Source organism: Pipistrellus kuhlii, unplaced genomic scaffold, assembly GCF_014108245.1.
Source record: "Pipistrellus kuhlii isolate mPipKuh1 unplaced genomic scaffold, mPipKuh1.p scaffold_m20_p_9, whole genome shotgun sequence".
Classification (NCBI taxonomy): Eukaryota; Metazoa; Chordata; class Mammalia; order Chiroptera; family Vespertilionidae; genus Pipistrellus; species Pipistrellus kuhlii.
The window spans coordinates 13,242,346-13,256,098 of record NW_023425595.1 but is presented as its reverse complement, the minus strand read 5'-3'; the positions used below and the strand labels follow the sequence as shown (position 1 = coordinate 13,256,098).

General features: G+C 43.9%; 1 protein-coding gene across 1 annotated transcript in view; it reads right to left on the bottom strand.

Annotated features, from left to right (window-relative positions):
* LOC118712760 overlaps window positions 1–12,717 on the bottom strand; it is a 109,444-nt gene extending 96,727 nt beyond the window's left edge. Inside the window, exon 1 of the mRNA XM_036426856.2 lies at window positions 12,293–12,717. The gene's annotated coding sequence lies outside the window, so the exon portion shown is untranslated. The remainder of the gene's footprint in view (window positions 1–12,292) is intronic.
* Between the last annotated feature and the right edge of the window lie 1,036 nt (window positions 12,718–13,753).

Sequence of the window (13,753 nt, the reverse complement as noted above, 5' to 3'; positions counted from 1 at the left end):
TTTCCTAACCTGTTGAAAGGTGAGCACAGGGTTAACCACCTCACGGAATCACTGAGGGGCTGGGAGGCAGTATCGAGGTAACTCTTGTTGAATTGGCCTGCTTTCCCACCAAAGACTTTCCCTCCTGTTGTTCACCTCTGACCGCATGTTCACACCCACACCCAAGAGTGTGGCACAGGAGGACAGGCCGAGGCTCAGAAGCTGCGTGACCTTGGGCAAGTCACTTAATAAGGTAATAAGAGTAGCTCTAGGGCTGGTATGAATGCTAACGATATAATTATGTGTTTGCATAAGTACCTAACATAGAGGGCACTTACTCTATAATAATTATGACCTTTATGAAAGGGGGTGCTTGGGTAACTTGTCCATTGTCTTAGTACAGATACTGTTGAGGAAAGATCATGGCACTTAAGGCTCCACCAAGGCTCTGTAATTACCAGTGGATTTCACTAAGTCATTCAGGGCAGCTCTTCTAGCCACTACCCACCATACACACATCCCACCCCCACCACACACACACACACACACACACACACACACACACACACACAACATCTAAGAACTTTCCTTTAAATGGTTTATTCCATTATCCAATGCTGCCTCTCAAGTTTGCTGCCTGTGTGATTCAGGGCAAATCTTAACAGCTATTAAAAATCTTCCCTAGAGAGGTTTCTAAGGTCAAATGGAAAAAACTCATGTAGAAAATGACTTAAAATTTAAAAGTACAATGATAATGATCCCTCCTCGGCTGTACACATAAAAGTAGCCCCCCAGTGAAGGGACACAACCTAGAGCATTTTGTTCCATGATACACCCTGGTGAGGGAGCTGAAATAAAAAACACTTTTTAAACTAATTGTCACTCATCACGGTCTCACTGAAATCTGGGTTCAATGATGAATGGTCAAATCATGTCAGAGCTCCAAATTACTTCCTCTTTGTTGCCTCCAACAGGCATTCACACCAAACCTACCACAGCGGAGTAAGCCCTGGCAGCTCTGTGTGTAAGGATCACTGGCCATTGGCTCGTTTCTGGAGGCTGAAAGTGCATGCGTAGACAGTACTTCATGGGTGGATCACTCCATGACTGGGAACATGGAGTAGTGTATTATGCAAGTTGCTAGAACTAGATAAACAAATCATCAGCGCTAGATGCAATGGCTAAAACAGAGCAAAGAAGGTCTTCAGAAAAAAAAGCCCTGGAGAGTACTAAGCTTATTTAAAATCTCCTCCCAGGGCCATCCTAAGAGTCACCCCGGCAGTGATTTCTATAAAAGCCCGATTAGATCATCCTGCCCTGCCTTTCAGAAGTGTCCACAACAGATGGAGGGACACAGCTTTAGAGGAAAGCCCGGATCACATCCGTCTACTTTGGTTATTGGCCCCGTTCTCCGAAAGGCTATATGTTATCTTGAGCCTGTTTGTTTTTTATCTGTCAGAGTGGTTTATTGTTAGGGAAATGTGGTGTCAGCTGTCTCTTCCCCACCATCAAAGCTGCTTCATTAAAGTTAATAGTGTTTGACTTGCAGAGATCTCTTCCCGAGGTAACCCAAGAAAGTCCCTGTTGGCTGTTATTTTTCCGGCAGTAAAGGCACCAAATGGATGCAATAACTGCCTTAATCTTTTAGAAAGAAGAAGGGGGGGGGACCCCACTGCATGACTCAATCTAGTAGCTGCTTAATGAATGCACCTTGAATTCATGAGGCTAACTCTTACCGTTCTGTTTGGGTGTCGGACTAAATGGCCTGTTGTCCTGATTGTCTCTCAAGGCTCTGTGGCCTAGGGGTTGTCACTTCCCCAATCTGAACTTCAGTTAATTTTTCTCAGAAAAACGAGGGGAGGGGGATAAGAAAGCCTTTTTTCCCTAACTGGGGAGCCCTCTGGACAAAAGCAATCTTGCGATGAAGCCTGGTATATAAAGCAGATAAAAGCAAACTTTTTCTAGCCACGGTGGGAGCTGGGCAGAAGTCCCACCTTTTCAGCATCTTTAGCCTCCTCTGTACCCCCCTTAACCCGTCCTTATCCCTCTCCCAGGGAGTCCTGAGCAACTTCTGTGGCGTGCCACCCCCACCCAGTACTTCATGGACCATCATTTGAAATCTACTACGCTAGAGGAATTACCTTCAAGGTCTTTTCTGCTCACTGCCATACAAACTGGAAACAGTTGTTTTCTTTGTTTTCTGTCTTCTAATCACCTCTCTGTACTGTGTGCTGTCAGAGATACCTTCCCAATTGGAATAGTGGATCTCAAGCAAGTTCCACCATCTTTGAGTCACTGAGTGCTAGGTATTCGCTTTAAAATGTCACTGTGACTCCATTTAAATCTCATAGCCTCCCTCCCCTGCAGGGCAGGCTGGAGCGAGACATGTGACTGCAGACAGCTTTCTCACCCAGGGGGCCAGCCTCCTGGGTGGGAAAACCAGCAAGGGAGTCCCGCACCGCGTGTACGTGACCCCAGTGAACTTGGGCATCCTTGCCCCAACCACCAGTCCAGGCTGCCCCTAAGCCAGCCCTTCTCAGCATCCTGCCATCATCTCTCTCCAGTCCTCTTGTCTGCTTCATTAGGCCAGGGGACAGATTTGCAAGCCTGCTGCCCAAGCACATGTCAATAGGGCACCTAAAGCAGGTTTTCCCTTCTTATTTGCATGACTTCATCTCTCATTTATTTTGTTGAAGGAATCACCCCCTATCTTCTGTTTTCTCCCTCACGAAAAGGGAAGAAAATCATTTAACATCTTCTCCCAAAAGGCTACAGCATAGGAGACTTTCAACAGCTTTCTCCTCTCTCCCCCTCCCCCTGTCCCATAACACCCATAAAAGGCCTCCAGGCTGAGATAGGAGGCCTGGTCAAAGATGGAGGTAGGGGGACCAAATAGACCCCCTATTGGGGCCAGGGGCACTATTGTCACTATCTTCCATTAAAATGTTGCATTTGCTGCCAGCTCTGGCTGCCAAACCCAATCTCATAGAAAAATATCCCACCAAACATCCTGTACATGTGAAATAGAAGATGTCTGCCAGACTATATTTGTGTTTATACATGTGGCCAGTCTTGGATGGGGACCAGCACAGAGCACCTGTGTAAAACTCTAAAGAATCCCAAACCACACATTTTGTTTTCTTTTTTTTTTCTTTTCTTTTTGGTCCAAATCTCTGAGGGAGAAAATAAAACCAGTACAAATAGAATCATTCATTCATTCACTGATTCATTCGTTCATCCATCCATCCATCTATCCATCCATCCATCCATTATTCCATCCATCCATCCATTCATTCATGCATTCATTCAGCACTATCTACCAAGCCTTTCCTTACCCCGGGCAGATGGTAAACACTTGAGCAAGGCAATGGCAAATCTCTGTTGGGCCGTGGTTATTCAAAACCACAGAAATAATCCATTTTACATAAGTAATGCCGTAGCATTATTTTTCAATCATTCATTGGTATCCTCACAATAACACTAAGATGGTTACAGTAGACATAATCACTGTTTTATAACCTAGAAAGCAGAAACATGTCAAGGTTAAGTGACTTGTCTAGTGCCACAGCTAGTTAAATGCAGGATAGGGATTAAAATGTAAGTCACCTGGCTTCCGGTCCCAGAATCTTTCTGTTTGACAAAACTGTAATCAAATATGTCCTGTGGTTTCCTTACAGCTACCATTACAGGGACTATACATTCCGGATTCTCAAGGATCCTTTCTGTTTCAAATATTCTGTTCCCTTGTATTCCAAATTGGTTCATCAGCCCACTTAAACTAGCTCTGAAAATGTAGTCACTTGTACCAAATTTAGTTTTGAAAAATATAGCTATCACTGTCTCTCTCTCTTTTTAAAGGATCGAAGTTAGATGTAGACGTTATGGTATTAAAACTAAGCAGGAGTCACAGTTTTTCAATCAGGCCATTCTTTGGTGTAGAAAATTATTTCACTACACAAATTATTTAAGCTATTCTGAAAATGGTTCAGATGTTCTTTTTCCTGTTTCCAATCCTTCCATCAGGCATTCCTATTGGGCTTATGAAGGGCCCTCTCTGCGCACTTCCAGTGCAGAAATGTGTTCTTTCTTGGTTCACTGGGATCCTTCAGAATGCCTGGCACTGAAACATATTGGCTTTAATTAAAAGGTTATGATTTCTGTGAATTCCCATTAAGCTAGTGAAAGAAATCTGCATTTTTAAAATACAGTTAACACATCAAGATACAGTTGTACTGAAAAAATGCTTCATGTTTAAAAAACTACTTAAGCAGATGAAACTAAGCTGCCTATAATAAAAAAAAAAATGTGCTCATTTTTAGTGAAACCCTTCACTTCTAAATAGCGAGGTTAGTTTAGTACATATGTGCCCAATTAGCCATAAAAACTCAACTAGACATGAACCATGCAATCCGCCAATCTGCCTGTTGACATTAAAACATAGATCCTATTAACAAGAGTGTAATTTAAATGGTTAAAAAGTGATAAAGTACATAACTATCATCTGATAGGATTTGAAATATGATGCTGCTATGTACTAATGACAAGTCAGTTTTGAATTATGATTCCAGCAAAGTTGAAAATAGCTCAAGCATGCTAATTAGTGATCCACAAATTCAAGAACTGCATCATAGTACATTATATATTATATTCAGTCACACCTCTTTGACCATGAGCTGAAGCATATTCTCTAACATTCAGAGAAAAGGGCCATGGGAGTATTTTTTAATTTCAGTTCCTAGATGTCCTAGAAACACCACACACAACTTTCCCCACTCAACTTAACTTTAAAATGTGATGTAACTCAAGATAGTTTCTTAAGGAGGAATATTGAAAAGGACCCATGAAGTGCATAGAAGTTCACAAGCTACTGGGGAAATGCACAAAGGGGGATCAATATAATCACTTCTCTCCACATCTGTGACCCTCAAACTAAATAGGGACATACCAACATAAGTATGGAGAAATTAGTGGTAACAAAGAATGAGAGAAAGATATTGGGATCATTTATTGTTAGCTTTATTAGAGATAAATAAGAGCTATGTACCTTACTTTTTATTATAAAATAACATGCTATACACTGAGTGGCCAGATTATTATGATCTCTGAATGCATAATAATCTGGCCACTCAGTGTATATCCTATATAATAAAAGGCTAATATGAAAATTGTCTCCTCAACCAGGAGTTCGACCAGCAGGCAGGACGGCCAACCACCCATGTCCCCTCCCCCTGACCAGGCTGGCCGCACCCCGCCTATGCACAAATTCATGCACCAGGCCTCTAAAATACATACATATATACACACACACAAAATGAGTGGCCAGATTATTATGCGTTTAGAGATCATAATAATCTGGCCACTCGGTGTACATTTAGGGGATAGGCTTGAGGCCATCATGAAGATCCAATTGGCTCACCAGTGAACTGGTGCCCTTGCTTTGAGAATCACTGCTCTCGATACTTATAATATCAAGGCAGAATTTATTTTATTAGCATTTATAAATAAAATTTAAAAATTGATTATTTGGGGAGGGCCAAAAGTAAACTCCAGTCATCTCAGTTAACTGTCTCGTCTTTGTAAATGGCCACAAAAACAGTGTGCTGCAGCCCCTTTCGTGGTGCAGTTCCAATTATCCCCATCCTTAGAGTCAGTTCCTCAGGTCAAATCCAAATCCTTTTTGCTCATGTTCAGCAAATTCCCTCTGGTTTTATATCCATTGGAAAAAGAAATGAACTATAACACCATTCTCCAAACACCAGGTCACCATCACAAACTTAAAGAATGGGTACGCATAATGTGCCTACCAGAAGATCTGGGCTCTGTCAACATTATGAGATGAGAGGCTAAATAATATGATCTAGTTGTTGTCCCTCTAGTTTATTGGAGGAGAAGGGTAAAATCAGCCAGTGAACACTGGCTGGTGAGTCAATCTATTTAGTTCATGTAGAATAAGTCCACTGGGTATGAAGACTTTCATTCAAAGTTCATCAAATGTTACTGTGGCTTTACAAGACAACAAAAATATGAAACTTAAAGAGATCCTGTCATAACGGCTTCCTAACCAGATTCAGTCCCTCCTCTCCATTTCCTGGTACACCTCTTTCAAGCAGCCTTCCACTACATCTTGCCTGGATTATTGCAGGAACCTCTTAACTGGCCCCTCCACCTTGAGTTTCTCACGTCTCACATTGCTAAGCTATTAAGTCTTCAATCTTCCAGGTGGACCAACCTCTTCCTCCAATGAGATTTTAGCTGTAGCTCTTTTATGTTCCCTAATTACTTATTTGCTTTAATCGTTACTTAACTATACACTGAATCTTCTCTTACAGACTGTGAGCTCCTAATCTTACTTATGTGTCTTGTTTTGTTTTTATTGATTATGGTCTCACATAATTGTCCTCATCCCCCCAATCTCATCCCAAACCCATCCCTACATATGCCCTCACCCCCACTCCCCCGTTGTCCATGGCCACTGGTCAGGCCCACATGCATGCACACAAGTCCTTTGGTTGATCTCTTCCCCTTTACCCTTATTTAATTCATCTTTGTGTCCTCATTGTCTGAATACAAGGCTTTACACACAAGTATTTGAAGAAAAATGTTAAATATCACATCAAGCCACAAGGAGGCACCATTGAGCTACTCTAACAATGGAATCATCTACAGTTTATAATAAAGGTTCTAGAATTCAGAGGTTTTTCTCCCTTGAAAGTGTATTTCTAAATCTGTTTGAAGTAAGTATGCAGTATGTATGGTTAGATATATATTCATGTTGACATGGAAAGATGGCTTAATCTAGTGGATTTTAAAAAGCAATAAACAATAAAATTTATATGATCAATTTTTATAAAATCTCTAGTATTCTTAAATATAAACCAAAAAGTATGGAAGAGTAACCACCAAAAGTAAGCAGCTATTATCTCCAGTGGGTGAGGTGTATAGATAGGGGAAATACCCTATTTTGCACCTTTCTCGATTTTTAATCCATACGTATTAATTTTATGATAAAAAATAAATAAAGCAATTTACTTTAGAAAACCTCAAAGTGTCTATTTTATTTCTCTTGTAATCTCAACTCAGTTTCAGATGTATTTAAATGTAAATACACAACTCTGGAAATTTTCTGATAGATTAAAAAAAAATATTCCCAAACCTTCTTGGTACATGGTGCCCTTAGTGTCTCAGTAATTTTTTACGGATGAAAGCAACTTCTAATTGTTCCATTTGACAAGTAGTGAAATCCAAACAACTTAATAAGTATTGTGTCCTCACAATTTAGCAACTATTTGGAAAAAATATATATACATAAATTGAAAAACTATATATATCTTTTACTTAAATAATCACTTTCACTTAATATTGGACTATGTATTGGCCATTATACAACGTCTTAAACTTTGGAATCAGATTATACACTGCTCCCCTCACTTCCTGCTCCACACTGATCATCATCAAAGCTACCACCAAAACCCCAATGACACGAAAGGAATGTAGCACAATCTAATGTTGAAACCATGAACACGTCAAACCTAGAGCTAGTAGTTCTTGGGTATCCCTGAGATGTCCAATATAGTTGTGTTTCCCTCAAAATATTAAAATATCCTATGGCACCTTCGTGAATTTAATGTATGGTACCTGGATGGATAATTTGGGAACCAGTAGATTCAAATGAAAAAGCTGGTTTCCTATGAGGCTAGCAATGGGTAAACAGCCTCATTAAATTAGCTTTGAAATTATTCCAACCAAATAGCTCAATCAAAATAATTTTGTTTTCCCCCAAGCAAAGTCTTCTGGGAAGGATAAAAGGATAGTGTGGGAAACTGGGCTGAGTTCAGGACTGTAATGGTTCCCAGGTCCCCCCATTCTAATCTTTCCAACTAAAAGCTAAGAACCCACATCAGCCTACTAAGCAGCATTTTGCATGGTGTCTGGGTATGGATTTCCATCCAATCTATTGACTTTTCCACCCTCTTTCCAAGTGCCTGAAGCATTGCAAAGGTCTAGGAAAGCACTGGGGTTTGGCCCATAACTGTACTGCTAACTGAGTAAGTCCTGCTCCCTTCCCAAACTAAAAGGCATTTTCTTCTCCTAGGAATCACTAGTTAGTTCCTGGGACCTACTCCATCCCTCTTCTCTCCCCAACACACCCCCATCAAGTACAGAACCGCTGCTATCCAAGCCCACCTGAAATTGGTATTTAAAGTCATTATTTTCTCTAAAATTTGATGAGCCCAATTTCCCATCTTAATTTAGTGAGATAGCTTGCAATTTTCTATTATCAGCACACCAGAGGCCCGGTGCATGAAATTCCCTCAGCCCCTCCTGTACTCTCTCACAGTCCAGGAGCCCTCAGGGGATATCCAACTAATGGCTTAGGCCTGCTCCCTGTAAGCAGGCAGTCGGACATCCTTAGTGCTGCCACGGAAGCGGGAGAGGCTCCTGCCATGCCACTGCACTTGCCAGCCAGAAGCCCGGCTCCCCGCTGTGGGAGCAACACTCCTGGGTTGTTGAGCATCTGCCCCCTAGTGATCAGTGCACATCATAGTGACCGGTCGTTCTGCCGTTTGGTCTATTTGCATATTAGGCTTTTATTATATAGGATATGTAATTAAATCAAACCCAAAAGGCATCTCCAACTTGTACAGAATGAAGTCCCATACAAGCAGTATTTACAGAATTTAATCAAGAACACAGGGATGTGGAAACAACTCAAATGTCTACTGGTATGGCCAGACAAAAGGAGAAACACACATGGTATGAACATATAATGGAATACTATTCGGCCTTAAAAAGGAAGGACATTCTAACACATGCTATAACATGGATGAACCTTGAAGATTAGGCTGAGTGAAATAAGCCAGATGCAAAGGAACACATAACTGTATGATTGCACTTATTACAGGGTCCCTAAGGTAGTCAAACTCACAGACACAAAGTAGAATGGTGACTGCTGGGGGCTGGGAGAGTGGGGAATTACTGTTTAATGGATATAGATTTTTTAGTTTAAGAAGAAAAAATTCTGGGGATGAATGCTGGTGATGGTTGAAAAACAACGTGAATTTACTTAATGCCACTGAAATATATATGTACAAATGGTCAGAATGGTAAATTTTATATTATGTATAAAAATTTTTAAACTCACAGGGTTGACTTTCTGGTCAGGGAGCCTTTGATTTAACTGGAATCATGTCCTAAATGTCACTTGGACAGCTTGCAGCGGACCCAGAGATGTGGATGATACAGTGTTAAAAAACACACCTGGTGTTTTAAAACCCAAGGACGCTGTTAGGAAGGAAACATACCGAAACATACCGAAACAAGAGCAGTAGCAAGAGCAACAATGATAGAAACAGGGCTTCCTCCTCCTCCAGGCCTATAGGAGAAAGTGTAAGTATTTCTTAAAAATTTCAGAATCCCAACCCTTCCGCCATGAGTAGAAAATTCACACTCATCTTCTTTTCAAAGCTGGTATTGCACTTTTCATATGCTATAAATAGGAGGCATGACAAAATAGGACCTGGAACAGGAGCTTGAAGAAAGGGGCAAATGCAAACTGACCCGGGTTCCAGAACCCAGTGTGCTGGGCATGAGGCTTCCTATGCCAAGCTCTGTTCCAAATGCTTTCCAATATTTACTACATTTAATCCATGACCACCCCATGAAGCGATAACATTATTACCCGCCTCTTACAGATGAGTAGCGTGAGGCACAGGGAGGTATAATAGCATGCTCACACACAATTTGTAAGCGGAGCCACCAGGACTTGAACCCATGCAGAGCCTATGTTCGCGGACATATCCAGGCTTGAAACAGTTTGAAGGACACTCACAAGCTTCAAATCTGAATGAACATTTATTAAACTCCCACTGCGTGTCAGGCACCATGCTGAACTTCAGGACAAGCTTCTTCCTTGTTGGCAACTGACGGCTCCCAGAACACTGGGTTCTTTTCGCTGCTGTTCCAACTCCGCCCATTCCACATGCAGGCCCTGGCCAGGGCCGCCCAGAACACCCTAGAGCCCTGTGCGGCCTTGAGGAAAGGACGAGCAGGCCCAGACACTCCACCTGGCATTGCCCATGGTAATTCTCAACAACAATCAATCCCCAAGGAACCACGGGAAATTCCAAACTTTTCTGCCCCCACTCCCAGCCTCTTCCTCACCACGGCTTCCTCAGAGAAGTGAAGTGAACCACGTAGGAATCGTAGGAATCTGCAGGAATCCATGGCCTTTGCCAGAGAGCAGGCCAGTTGCAGCCTTGCATGCCCCAGCCCACAAGGAAAGGCCTTGCCTTTAGCTCATGTCACTCCCCTAATTATTCCCTGTGCCTGGAGTCCAACAATAACAGAGCATCTTTCACGAGCAGCTCCCACCAGGAACCTTGGAACCTCATGCGTGCAGCCAAGCACTGGGAAGTGCTAAAGGGTCAGGGGGTTTGCACAGCCAGCAGTCCTGGGCCTCTGGGGGAGAATCCCAGTCAGTCTCTAGTCCAAAAATCCAGATTTTTAAAAAAAAAAAAAATGCCAGAGGCCCCAGCTGCCTCCAGGGTCTACTTCCTGGGGCTGGCCTGGGTCACTGTGGGTGGGGCCCTAAGAAGAGACAGAGGCTGCATCTAATCACCCTAAAGGCAAGTGGTGGGGGAACAGGACACTAAACGTATTTCCTCAAGGGTCATTTCGCTTAGCAAGAGCTCCCAAGGCTACAACTCTGTACTGCAAACTTGTTTTGTGTGTGTGTGTGTGTGTGTGTGTGTGTGTGTTTAAGTATTTCCTAAAAGTCAGTCCTAGTAGACATGGGGAGTGGGGGGTATGGTTCTAGGTTATAATAACAACTAAAACAGCAAGGTCCCTTCTGTCATTGAGGTGGGAGGGCCAGCAATAATCAAGTTAATAATTTCAGAGTGTGGTTAGTGCTTGGAAGAAAATAAAATGTTGTTGTCAGGGGGTGGGCAGATAAATGGACATTTGAGCAGAGATCTGAATAAGAAGGGTCTTGCAAAGCAAAGACAAGAGGAAAGAATTCCAGGCCGAAGGAACAGAAGTGCAAGACCCTCAGCCTCTGACTAAGTGCTGATTAGGGTTTTAATAAATGTCTGATGAAAATTAGTGTCCTCAAAATTCTAGTACAAAGTAGAGCAAGTTATTTTCTTAAAAGTAGAAAGATAAAAGTGCTATGTTGAAAAGAAATTCGTCCTTGGCTTTAAATGAAGAAGAAAAAAAGAATGTGTGAGAATATATAGTTCTATGTCTCACAAGGGACTTTTTCAAAAGCCTTTCATGTCCTTTATCCTTTAAACTTTCATAATATGTAGGTTGAAAGCGTGATACAATCTTTAGCTTTCAGCTCGTGAATTGGGAGCGCATTTTCCCCCTCAGAATTAATGAAGACTTCCGTTCTGTTGGGATGTAATTTACCTCCCTTGTTCCGGGATTTGAAATAAGAATGCCGTGTGCCTAAAATTGCAATTTTGTAAATTAAAAAAAAAGAATGTGTGCCCGTGGATTATCGTGGTGGGAGTATAAAGCCAAGCAGGGGTTGTTTTTCAATATTCCTTTTTTTTCTTGTTGTTGTTATGAAAAGCGGGAAGAAAAGAATACATTGTAAGTAACTGTGCAAACGCCTTGTCCTCCATGCTAATGTGTTTTGCACTGCTGTTTGTCTCCCGTTTCTAACATCTAGGCCACCTACATCCTCTCCCAGCTACAGTGAAAGTTGAAAAGTGCACGAGGTCTCGTGCAGTGAGTGCAGGCGCTCACGTACAATCCACGTGCACTCTCCCTTCTCTCTATGGACAGGATTTCTTGGGGATCCTTCAGGCCCAGGGCCATCCTTCTCCCTGTGCTCTAATTAAAACCAGGTGCTCGGGAGGCTGGCCCTTTTGGGACAGAAAAGCCTTCGCGGGGGCCCAAAACTCCCCCTTCCGGTGGTGTGTTTTCCAAGGGGGGTTGGTGAGCGGAGCCAAGGGGAAGCTGGCAGCTCGTCCGGGCCGGCAGCCGGGAGTGGACGGTCAGGGCAGGCCGGGGCCTGGCTGTGCAAAGCGGCCAAGGGCAGAAGGTGAAGCGGGGGGCCTGGGGCGGCGGAGGACCCGGGCATTCCCGCCCCCGCCACTGGGGCGCGTGGTCCGCGCGCACCTGAAGGCCCGGAACCACGGCTCTCCGGGGCGGAAGCCGCAAAGCCGCCGCTGATCTGAACATGAACCCGGGCTCCGGCCAGCGCCCCGGGCGCGCAGAGGCGCCGCCAGGAGCCCCCGAGTCCCGGGAACGGCCCGCGCTCCGGCGCCGGTGCCGGATCGCCCCGGGATCGCGCAGCGCTTACCCTCAGCGGCGGCCCGTGTCGCTCGCGTCTCCGGGAACCGGGGCGGGAGCAGCGGGTCAGATCGGGAGTGACGTGGTGACCTTGGCCACGGAGCGCCCTTCGCGCCCGTCGGGGCTGCCAGGCGCCCCGAAACTCCGAGCTTTTGGAGATGGGAGGCTGCGCAGCACGAGTCCATGTGGGCTTCTCTGCCTGGGACCTTTGGCCTGACACTACCATCCCCCGCTGTGGCCTGAAGGCAGATCTAGGAGGACAGTTGGGCCTTCCTGCAAGGAATTTGGTGCCTGTAAGAGCTCTAAGTGCAACTCCTTAGACAGCGCCACCTGAGTGAGCAGCCTGAGTCCCCCAACTCCAGGCCCAACCGCTAGTTGAGGGTGTTGACAACTCCTAGGGTCAGGGATTTGAGTGTGGGGGCTTTTAACAGACTAGTTTCTAGGGTAGGACCTCCGAAGAAAGAAGAGCGTTGTTTGAACACAAAAAGTTAAGGTGCAGAGCAGAACCAGGACCCGAAAAAAATGTTCTTCCAGATTTTGAGTGGCCATTTCTTGTTCCTTCTTGAACCAAAGGGCATTCGGGCCTCCTTCTTCATTGTCTCTAGTTACTGTTTTCAAAAGCCAATCCAGGTACTACATTGCCTGACAGCCTTGCTTCCTGAATTTTAAGAAACCTCTGGATGCAGAGGAGAAGGTTTTTAATTTTAAAATATATATATTTTTCATTACTTTAGAGAGAGAGAGGGAGAGACAAACATCCGTGAGAGAAACACACATGCCACCTACATGCCCTGATGGGGAATTAACCCGGGACCTCTTGGTGCAGGTGTCAAGGCTAAACCACTGAGCCACACCGCCAGGCAGACAAGAAGGCTTTTAGAAAGCCCTACCATCTCAAATGTTCGCCTGACACATGAGGCCCCATAAAGACACCCCAAAGTGAGTCAGCACAGCTGTGTAGGTTCCCTGTTTGTGGGGGAAAAAAAGTGCTCTCCGCCTTAACCCCAACGGCCAGGAACAAGGGAATTTCAGAGAAATTTCCAGACTCAAGCAACCATGATAATTTCTGGCAAAATGCTATCTAAGCCAGTTTCCCAAATTGTGGTCCCTGGACCACTTACTCAAATTCCCAAGAGATCCTTGTTATAGGTTCAGGATTGAGGGCCTACACCAGAGCTGCTGAGTTAGATTAAGAGGAAAGAGGCCCTGAGAGCTGTCTTTTAACAAGCTTCAAAAAGTATTGTTACGACTGTTCCTCTTCTTGTTAAATTTTTTTTTTTTTAATGTCCAGTAGTAACTGACAGAAGAGCCAAGAAAGCAGACTTTTAAGCTGGTGATAGTGAAGACTGGAAAGAATTCTAATTTGCACTGTAAAACTGGGAAACAGGGCAGAAAAGAGAGCTAGCTTTAGCAGGAAGCAATTAGATATCCTCCCCAACTCATTACATCTAGGTGACCATTCCCCACCCCA